The following is a 10917-nucleotide window of genomic DNA, read 5'->3' as shown; positions in this document are numbered from 1 at the left end:
GTTTTTAAGTAGATTTCTCTTTTTTAGCAGTTAACCAATATTAATTGGTTACTTGATATTGAAGAGAAAGCAAATGATGAAAATGACATTGGAATACCAAGCAATGGCTAGATTATATTGAGGAGGTTATTAAATGTCTAATGATACTGAAGGGACCACAGTGAAATGGAGGCTCCAGTGGATAGCAATAAATCAATCAACAAATATTTATTAAGTACCTACTAAATGCTTAATAACTATGCTAGATACCAGCAATCCAAAAAGGCAAAAAACAGTCCCTGCCCTCAAGGAGTTTATAATCTAATCAATAAGCAAACAAATATTTACAAAGCAATCTATTTGCAGGATAAATAGGAAATAATTAACAGAGGGAAAGCCCTGAATTAAAATGCCACAAATACCTAACCCTGACAAGGAGATAACAGCTAAGCTCTTGAGGACTCAGCCTGCCCATGCCTTCGAGGATTGGGAGAATAAGTCTAGAGTCTATCTCACTATTATTCTCTGATTAGGTCCACTATAAATTGTTCTCTATCACATGGCAATCTTTTTATTAATCATAGATTGACTTCCTATTATGCTAATAACAGAAGCTGTTCACAACCTGTTCTTCTTTCCTTAAGCCCTCAGTCCCATGCTTCTCAGCAGAGAATCTTGCTTTAGACTTAATGAAGGCATCTTGATTGAATTCCTTCAATTCTCTTCCCCTACATCTCAAAAATATTTGTCCATATGAGTCCATTGCTTTACCCTTCCCTCTGGTCTCAGAAGATAAAGTGTTAAGCCTCCTTTTTACAGCTGTCATTTCTACCTATACTCCTGCTTTCTTTCCCTTTTATTTGCTTTCAGAAGTCTCTCCATTGATCCTCCTCGCTCTTTTTTGTATCTTCATTCTGTCCATTTTTTGCTGGCTCTTTTCCATGTCTATAAAAATGCTTAACTTTTCACAAACCTAAACCCAAAACCATAGCCAAATACCTTCCCTTGACCCTTCTCTCTCTCTCTCTCTCCCTCCCTCTCTGTCTCTCTCACTCTCTCTTTCTCTCCCCCTCTTTCTCCCTCTCCCTCTCTCCATCTCCCTCCCTCCCTTTCTCCCTTCCCTTTCCCCCTTTTATTACCAGACTTCCAGAAAAGAAAGTGTATGTCTACTACCTCAACTTTCTCATTACCCACTCATCACTTAACCTCCTGTAATGTCTTCCACCCCAACTACCCTAATGAACTTTTCCTATTTAATCTCATGATGACCAAATCCTATGGTTTGACTCAAGTTCTGATCCTCCTTAACCTGAATTCTGTGCTATTTGACATTGCAGACTCCTATTTCACCAACTCCCTTCATACTCTGGCTATAGCCAGAGTATTTTGCCTTTGCAGCCTTATTACACATCATTCTCCTTCAAGGTCTTCTTACTGTTCACTGTATATGGTATTCCATCTCCATGTGCAAGTTTTTCATTAGCTTTCTCTCATGCCTGGAATACACTCTCTCCTCATTCCTACTGAAGCACTAATTCATTTTGGACAACTCTAATTGTTAGAGTTCATTGCATTAATCCAAAATCTGTGTCCTTGTAATTTCTGTCTCTTTGCTTTAGTCTTTTTCATTGGAGTAACCCAGAATAAGTCTATTCCTACTTTCAGAAGACAGTCCTTCAAACATTTGAATATCATACTCTCCGCTGTTTCTCCTCCTCACCACCTGGCCCAGAAATCAAGTCATTTCCTCTAGGTATGAATATCTTTTCAACTTCTCAAAAAGTGTTGTCTGAAATTGAAGATGATACCCCAAATATAGTCCAACTAGTACAGAGTAAAATAGCACTTTTACTCTATCTAGATCCTATATTTCGTTGTTTTTTTTTTTGGAGGGGGTAAGGTAGGACAATTTGGGGTTAAGTGACTTGCCAAAGGTCACATGGCTAGTTTTTGTGTGTGTGTGTTGTGTCTGAGATCAGATTTGAACTCGGGTCCTCCTGACTCCAGGGCCAGTGCTCTATTCACTGTGCCATCTAGCTGACCCCCCCACCCCATATTTCTTTTTGTAAAATAAATTTTATTGATGCATTTTGCTTTTATATTAGCAATTTCTAGACCACTACCCCGAAATTGAAACTTTCCATGAACAAAGAAAAACAGTCCAGTAAAAATACATCATACAATGACCTTGTCTGTCAATTTATCTATCAATCTACCCTGGTAATCCCTCTACACCTCTGTTGATAGAACCTATTGGCATGATAGATTTCTGTGAAGTTGTGGTACAATATTGGTCCCTGCTGAGCACTAAAGCAAAACTTCCAAATATTTTTCATATGAACTGTTGGCAAGTTTGGTCTCCGCCATTTTGGACTTCTGCATTCAGGTTTTGAATGCTCAAGATTTTCTGTGACCTACCTGAGTGGTTACAGAGCCTGGATTAGCACTCTTCTCCATTATGGATAATGTATTAAGTGCAAAGTGAGTTCAGTACCCTTACAAAACATGGAGCAATAACCAATCACTTGGGGTGGGAGGAATGGGAATGGGGGTGGGGGTGGCACTGGTATTATTGGATTTGAAAGATGGAGAATTCTCTTAGCCGAGTTGGCAATGAAAGAAAGAACCGTAATTAGCTACAAATTATTCGTGGGTTCATTCCTATTCCTCTTGGGATTGTTACTGTTTCATTTTGTTCTGATTCTGGGTGTATATACCAAGAGCCTCTTGTTCCTCCCACCCATGGTCACATCCGCACTTTTATTTATTATGTTCTTTCCAAGTATTAGTATTTTTAGTATGGATGTCTTGCTCAGCAAATTGCTTTAGGTCCATTCCCAATTATTCTCATATCTATTTTCCCCCTTTCTCTTTTCTTTCCTTTTTCCTTCTTTTATTTCTTTCTTCCATCTTTTCCTTCCTTCTTTCTTTTCCTTACTTTGTTCTTTTCTTTCTTTCTTCCCTTATTTCTCTCTTCCTCTCCCTCCCTTCTTTCCTTTTCTTCCTTTCTTTTCTCATTCTTGTCCCTTTCCTTATTTTTCTGTCTTTATTTTTCTCATTTCATTTTTCTGTTCTTCATTTTTTCTCTCCTTCCTTCCTTCTAACCCTTCATCCTTCTTCCCTTTTTTCTTTCTCCTTTCTTTTCTCATTCTTTTCCTTTCACTTTTTCTTTTCTTCATTTCTTTTTTATTTCTTCCCTTTCTCTCTCTCTCTCTCCCTCCCTTCTTTCTTTTTTCCCCTTTCTTCCAGATTCCATTTAGGTCTGAGTTTGTCCCTTTCTCAAGGCAGATTACAATGTTGTTTCTCTTTTTATATTTTTAATTAGTTTTTTCAGTCTTTTAAAAACCATTGATTAGGAATTGTGGAAATGGCTTTTGGGGCTGTTTTAGGGTCGTTGTCTTCAGATAAACAAGACATGAGAACACAGCATCAGCTGGAGACTTCCAGGCCTTGAACTTAGAATTCTGAGTTTCTGGGGAGACATCAGCTTCCCTTACTCAGCCAGTGGAGGGAGCCAATATGCAGGGGAGCAGGTAACCCCCAGAATTGTCCAGAAGAGGGCGATGATTCCCATTGCCAAACAACCAAAAAGTCCCTTGTAAAAAGGACCAATTCTCCATTCTTCTATTCCCTTACATTTGATTTCCAGAATTCACCAATATTTTCCTAGGAATTCTACAAGTTATATTTATGGTGTCTCTGCTTACTACTCTCCTGAGCTACAGGTGGTATTGTTTAAAAAGGAGGGAAGAAAAAAATACCAACTACATGCTGCCAAACCCCAAAACAGCTATTTTTTTTTTTTTGGCATAAACTATGTATTAGATATGTTGCCGGCAGGTTAGGCTGGCTAGGGGTCTGTCACAGGGATAAATATGGAAAGGTTCAGATCCCCCAGGTGTAGCACTGACTGCCTGTGAGGAAGGGAAATGAGAACCCTGCCTGTGTTCCAGCTGTAACATTTCCAGAAAAGCTTGTGACCAGGTCACAGTGGGGTGAGCTCCCAGAGCACATGTGGAAAGTACAAAGAAAGAAGGTCTGTGGCACCCTGTCAACAATTTCCAGGTGGAATTGAAAATACTACCCATTCTCTGCTGGGGCCCAGGAATCTTTCATCAACATGAAACTGGTAACTGATTAGGAAGGAGAAAATGGAAGATTAAAGCCTATGGGACAAAAAGGACAAATGTATTCCAGGTGGAAAGGAACAACACGGGAAGAATATTATTGTTACCTTGGTTGTATTAACTCAGTTCAGTCTTTCCAGAAGCCTACTGTTCTCCCACCCAGACTACTCTGGTGGAAGTGTGGATAGTGATCCCTACTCAACAAACCAGGGTACTGCCTGTTACCATTATTTACAAGCATATTAAGTAATAACTAATTTGGTGGATAGGGACTTGGAATCCTGCATCAAATACGTATGAGCTGTGTGACCCTGGGCAAGTCTATTTCCTCTTCACTAAAAGGAAGGTTTTGGGCTTGATGGTTTCTAAGGTTCAACATATAATATATAATCAACATAAGGCAAGTTAAGATAGAGGTATCATGATCTAGTGCAGAGGTGTCTAACCCCTCCCCCCCACCCCCCCACCTCCCCACCCCCGCTCTGGGGTTCCTGGAGATCCTTTTCAGGGGAGTCCTCAATAGAAAAACTATTTTGTAATAATACAAAGATGCCTTAATCATAATCCTTGCTGCGATGCTGATAGGACTCTCATTCCCCTCCCTCAACCCAGTTAATTATTAATTACTAATATAATAAATATAACCTGAATAAACTAAAGTTTTTGGTGGTGGGAGGTTCTCAATGATTTTTAAGAGTACAATGGGATTCTGCAACTAAAACATGTGAGAAATGCTAGTCTAGTAGAAAGAGCAAAGGAATCAGAGTATCAAACTGTACCTCTGTCACTTATTAACTGTGTGACCTTGGAAACCTCTCTGGGCCTCAGTTTCCTCATCTCTAATATGATGCCATAGATGGCTTCTAAGGTCACTTCTAAGAGCTCTATGACCCTATGACTGTACCTTGGCAAGAAGTGGGGGGGAGGGGCAGTAGATTGAAGAGCAAGGAGGGGTGCTCCATAGGTATGAGAGAAATAAAGGAATAACATAGAATTTGAAAAATCAATCTCTCTGAATCCATCCATTGCTCTCAATTCTGCCCCTTGTAACAGCAGTAGAACAAGTGTAACTCCTTTTCCAAGGCACAGCCCTTCAAATACATGCCACTAGGTGGTGTGGTTGATATTGTGCTGGGGTCAGGAAGACCCGAGTTTGAATTCTGCCTTATACACATCCTAAGTGTGACCCTGAGGAAGTCATTTAACATCTCCAAGCCTCAGTTTCCTCATCTGTAAAATTATAATAACAATAGCACCTCCCTCCTGTGGTTGTTGAGCAGCAAATGAGCTAATGTATGTAAAACACTTTTCAAACCTTAACTCAATATATAAATAATATATCATTATTGTTGTTATTTTTATTCAGTACTTGAAATCAGTTATTCCATCTGGCCTAGGTCTATTATCCAGACTACATAAATGTCCCCAGTTCCTTTGTTACGAGTAGCTTCAAAGTCCTCCACTCTCCTGGTTGTGCTCTTATGGGAATTCTTTGGTTTATGAATGTCTTCCTTAAACTGTGGGGGGCCCCAGTGCCCACCTCTACACTCCATAAACACATTCAGATGCTGCCAAGAGACTGGAAAGCAGTCGCATCATAATTGTAAAATGAGTGCAGGGGATGCAAAAACAATCAAGGGTAGTATCCAAAGGACTGCAGAGTTCTTGGCTTTGCTGAATTCCTCCTCAGTCCCTCCAAGCCACTCTGGCTACAACCCTCATGCTCCTGGAGAAGAAAGATTTCTTTTGTATCTCCTCCCAGAACCTAGTACAGTCCTCTGTACTCAGTTGAAGGCTGTTTACTAACTGACAGTTTGATCACTTTCATTCATTTTATTTTGGGGCATTTCCCAAAGTGGAGTTCTATAACCTTAGGTAGAGAGATGAGAGGGCCAAGAGGCTCCATATAGCTCATGAAGAAACCATGGAGTGTAAACATTTCAGTTATACATCTTTAGTTATGTTTCTGGGGGAAAACCTAGAATTATTTTTTGGAGATGGGATTCTGTTTTGGAGGATGTGTTATTTTTTCCTCCCAAAGCAGAAAAAAATAGTCACTCCAATTTTTCTATCCCCCTCACTTCCTCACTCTGGGGGACTCCACATTTCAAAATATTCTAAATATGATCATTTAGGTTTTTAGGAGCTAACAAAGTTATATATAATATGGTTTTACAACCCCAAGTGAGCAGAGTGACCCTAGATAAGTAAAGAATTAGAAAAGCAAAAAAAAAACAACTTGTTGCATATAACCCAGTCAGATTCAATAAGCATTTACTAAGTACTTACTGTATGCTGGGCCCCAGAGATACAAAGAAAAAGTGGAAAACAATATAAAATATGTATTATAACATGCTATTTAACATGTAATTTAATCCTATCCCCACATTTCTATTTTTTTCTCTCTAAAAAGTCCTTTGAAACCTTTCTCCTCCATACTTTCAAAAGTTTTAACATTATATTTTGTCATGGGTCTGCTGGGAAGATACCATTCTGGGTTCCATGGGCTACAACTTCATATGAACAGTTGGAAGTCTTGAACCTAGGGGTGTGTTCATCACTTCTGGGAAAAGCTCCAAATTTGTAAATATGTTCAGAAACCTCTCTCATGTAAAAAGCAACTATAGTTTGCTTAAAGAGACACAGTCAGCCACAGAAACTCAGACCCAGAATTTAGGTTTGTTGAAGCTTTTCATGAATAAAAATGGCTTGATTAATTCCACCCTTCCTCCTCCTTCTCCCCCAAGGAAAAATATTTTATTTTATTTTTTTGAAGATTGAAGGGAAAATTCTTGGGTAGATTCAGTAACCTAAATTTAAGACTTGTGTTATTACTATAGGACATGGCTGCGTGAAACAGACTCTTAGAGTAGCTTGGAGGTGAAATGGGATATGAGACTGCACAACTCACGTTAAGTGGCAAAGAAGTTGAAATGATTCTTTCTTTTCCAATTTAAACCATGTACATGGCTGTTAGTAATTGAATAAAGACTTTTAAGTCATATATATATGTATATGTATAGACAATGACCTTTTATAAGTGTGCAATAGGGACAAGCCCAGGGATGTTCCAAAGGAACACTTCAGGTAATTGTATATGAAATGTGATGCAGTGTGAAGATGTTAATAATACATGAATCCCATGTTATAGCTAATATATAGCTCATTTGGTGGGAACACTTTGAAAGTACTTTGCAAAAGATCTCATTTAAATTATAACTCCGTGCGCTTTTTCTTTCTTTCTTTTTAACCTGTTTACAAATGGGGAGACTGAGGTTTCATATAGTTAATTCCCACAAGGTCAAGCAGTCATTGGCAAGGCCTAGAATAGAAAATAGGACTACTCCCTCCCATTCTGCTGTTGGGTCCACATTTCCTTTCATTAAATATTCCCACAAAGAAAACAAAACAAAATTACCCATAAGCCTGAAAGCTCTATACACAAATCATCCAAAATTTGCTTCCTTAGGTTTTCTGAGATATTTTAAAAGTAGAAGGAGGTTTTGCATGGGGGAAAAAATGTACTAAATAAGGACCAGCTCAGAAGGCAGGAGATTCATATTCTAGTCTTGGGGTGAACTCTATGACTTTTGCTGACATTTCACCTCTCAGCTTCCTTTTAAACATCTGTCAGATGGAAGGAATGAACTAACTAATCCGTAAAGCCCCTTCCAGTTCTTAATGTCTATGAGTCTAAATCCAGCCTTCGGAATTGATGCTTAGATAGAACCATTGAAAGCTTTGGTGCCTCAGTTTCTTTGCCTGTGAAATGGAAGACTTATCAGCCTTAGCTATTGACAAGACAGTAGAAAGGATTAATAGATGTGAGAAACAGATGATAAAGCACACTGGAAATATCAAAGGTGTTATAAATGGAACATGTTATTGAAAATTAAATGTAATGCTGACTCTTAGCTGCTGGGGTTGTTTAATTAAAGTTGAACAAAGGGGCACTGAAGATCTGGATTCTAGTTCAACTGCTATTGACTTGGGAAATTCAGTTCCATTCATCAAATACCATTATTTTTCTTTTAATTCTGAAATGGGGAAAAGAACACCCTTTCCTCATAACTATTTAAAAAAAATAAGTTTTAATGATGCCATTTAAATAGTTTTATTGATGCTATTGTCCTTTATTATTTTTTTTTTTAAGCAATTGGGGTTAAGTAACTTGCTCAAGGTTACACGGCCAGGTGTTTCTGCGTGGGTGCTAAGTGTCTGAGCCCGGATTCAATCCCCAGGTCATCCCGACACTGGGGCCAGTGCTCTTACTCGCTGTGCTACCTGGCCGCCCCTATTGTCCTTTATTCTTACACCAGATACAGGCCCTGGTATTCTCCACAATTCCCTTCCCCACTCCTACCCAAATGGAAACAAACAAAAGTAGAGGTGGATACAACATTTTGCATCTTAGTGCCCAGAAACCTCTTCTGGAAGAGAAGGGAGTGTCTCTGCAGAGCCCTCAGAGAAGCAAGGATAAATTAAAGAAAAGTTGCAAAGGAACAAGAAGAATAAAAATGCACACATTAAAATACTACATAAATCTAAAATGCAATGCAATAGACTTATCTATTACCCCATTAATAGGCACTTCACACACCTATGGTGAAATAATGATTTATGTTTATAATGATCACTTAAAGATCCAGAAATGTTTACTGAGTCATCAAAGACTAAACTGATAGTATAACTTTAGTTATAAGGCAGCTAGTGGGCACAGTGGATAGACCACTGGGCCTGGAGTAAGGAAGATCTGAGTTCAAATCCAGTCTCAGACACTTACTAGTTATGTGACCCTGGGCAAGTCACTTAACACTGTTGGCCCAAGTTTCTTCATCTGTCAGATAAGCCGGAGAAGAAAATGCAAATCACGCCAGTATCTTTGCCAAAGAAAACCGTAAGATGAGTCATGAAGAGTCTGACAGAACACAGCATAACTTTAGTGCTAAGTGGACAATATTTTACTCTTTTTTCTGTATAACTGGATAATCAGGCAATAATTGTTTGCCCCTTTGAAATAGAAGCACCTTGAGGGCAGGGACTATTTTTTATTTTCCAGGCACAAAACAGGTATTTAATTAATGGTACTGGGTTAATTTTAATCGCACAAGACTTACAGAATGGAACTGAACTGGATAAGGTTTATGTAAGAACTATTATTTAGTTAACCATAACAATGAATGCTAAATCATTGAGAATTTACCATAATAATGACTAAAGTTACTACTACTACTACCCAATAATAAATACAATATATGCAAAGGTCTATCATCTCCTTGGATAGTACGAGCTATCTAACTGAAAAGCTAACTGAAGCTTTTGTTGCCATGGGCAGCATAGTAAGCAAAGAATCCTGTAGTGTGTCTGGAACTACAATCTTCCCCCCCCCCGAGTCCACTTTTTGGAGTGGCTAGCCCTCAAAACCTTTGAGGTCTTATGATATTTTAATACCTAATAGGTTTTAGTGCCTTGGCTGGAGGGTCGTTAGCATGAGCAACTTGGGAAATAATAAAATATTTAATATATCAATTAAATGAGCTCAGGAGAGTCCTTTGAAACGACCCCCCCCCATTTCTTCCAATTTACATGAACGATTTCTCCCGTAGTACATTTACTTTGTACCAACTTCACTTGGCCTTGACCTCCATAAAGAGGCGCGCGCGCGCGCGCGCGTGTGTGCGTGTGCGTGTGTGTGTGTGTGTGTGTATGCATATATATATTAAAAGCTGTATTACTAACTTAAAAGCCTTCCTCCAGGCACCTAGTCCCGGATACCGAACCCGCCTATCTTTCTGAAAGTTCCAAGAAGACCTTTCTCCAGGCAGTGTTTTTCAGGAAAAGCCGGTGAACAGCGTGGCACGTTCTAGGGTGGGGGCCAGGGACGACTTCCAAGGGGAAAGATATAATTAAAGTTGTTGAGGGTAGTGGTTTCTTTGGCGGGAAGGGGGGGGGGTGTTGAAGATTGAAGGGACCCCAGAAAAATAAAACCCCACCCTGTCTTTTCTCTGTGGCCAGCCCAGGTTCGCTCCCGATGTCCTTGACCTAAATTTTCTGCGATCGGACTGGAAATCGAGGAGAAACCCGGAGGCGGGTGACAGCTCCAGGTTAGGGGCTGGCTGGCAGGGATGAACTAGCAAACTTGAATGGAGTGGACCGAACTGGAGGAGGGATGGAAGGGCGGTGGTGCCCTGAACACCTCCCCAGCAGGGAGGGAGAAGCCAGCTAACTCTCCCGGTCTGCCCGCTCCCCTTCGGTATTAAGGTTAGGTATGGTTCATCTTTCTAATTCTCCACCCCACCCCCATCCCACACACACCTTCGGGCGCCCACCCCCCTTTCGCCCCTCCCCAGCTATCCCTGCCCTTGAGATCCTGGGAACTTGGGGAGCTCCTCTCCCGCTCCACTCGCCCCGCGCTCCAGCCCGCAGGATCCAGGGCAGGATGGGTCTTTAGGTGTTAGTGCGATCCGCGCGCGCGTGCGTGTCTCTGTGCTTGCGTGTGTGTGTATGTGTTTATTTATGTGTGCGTGTGCACATCTGTCCCGTCGGTCGGTGTGTATGTGTGCGCGCGCGCGTGAGTCAGTGAGTGTGTGTGTGTGTGTGTGTGTGTGTGTGCGCGTGTGTATGTGCGCGCGCGCTGGGATTGTTGGGGGTGGTGGGAGGAGGGCGGGAAGGGGGCCGCACCAGGCTGCGTGACGTCACCGGGATTGGTTACACGACGTTCTAGAACTCCGCCCCACGTGCGCCGGGGGAGGAGGAGGAGGAGGAGATGGGGGTGGGGAGAGGGAGGGGGTGAGGTGGGGATGGGGGGGGA

Source organism: Petaurus breviceps, unplaced genomic scaffold (assembly GCF_028583685.1).
Source record: "Petaurus breviceps papuanus isolate PSGF00001 unplaced genomic scaffold, PetGlider_PUasm1.0 90750, whole genome shotgun sequence".
In the NCBI taxonomy this organism is placed as follows: domain Eukaryota; kingdom Metazoa; phylum Chordata; class Mammalia; order Diprotodontia; family Petauridae; genus Petaurus; species Petaurus breviceps.
Note: the sequence above shows the minus strand (reverse complement) of the source record.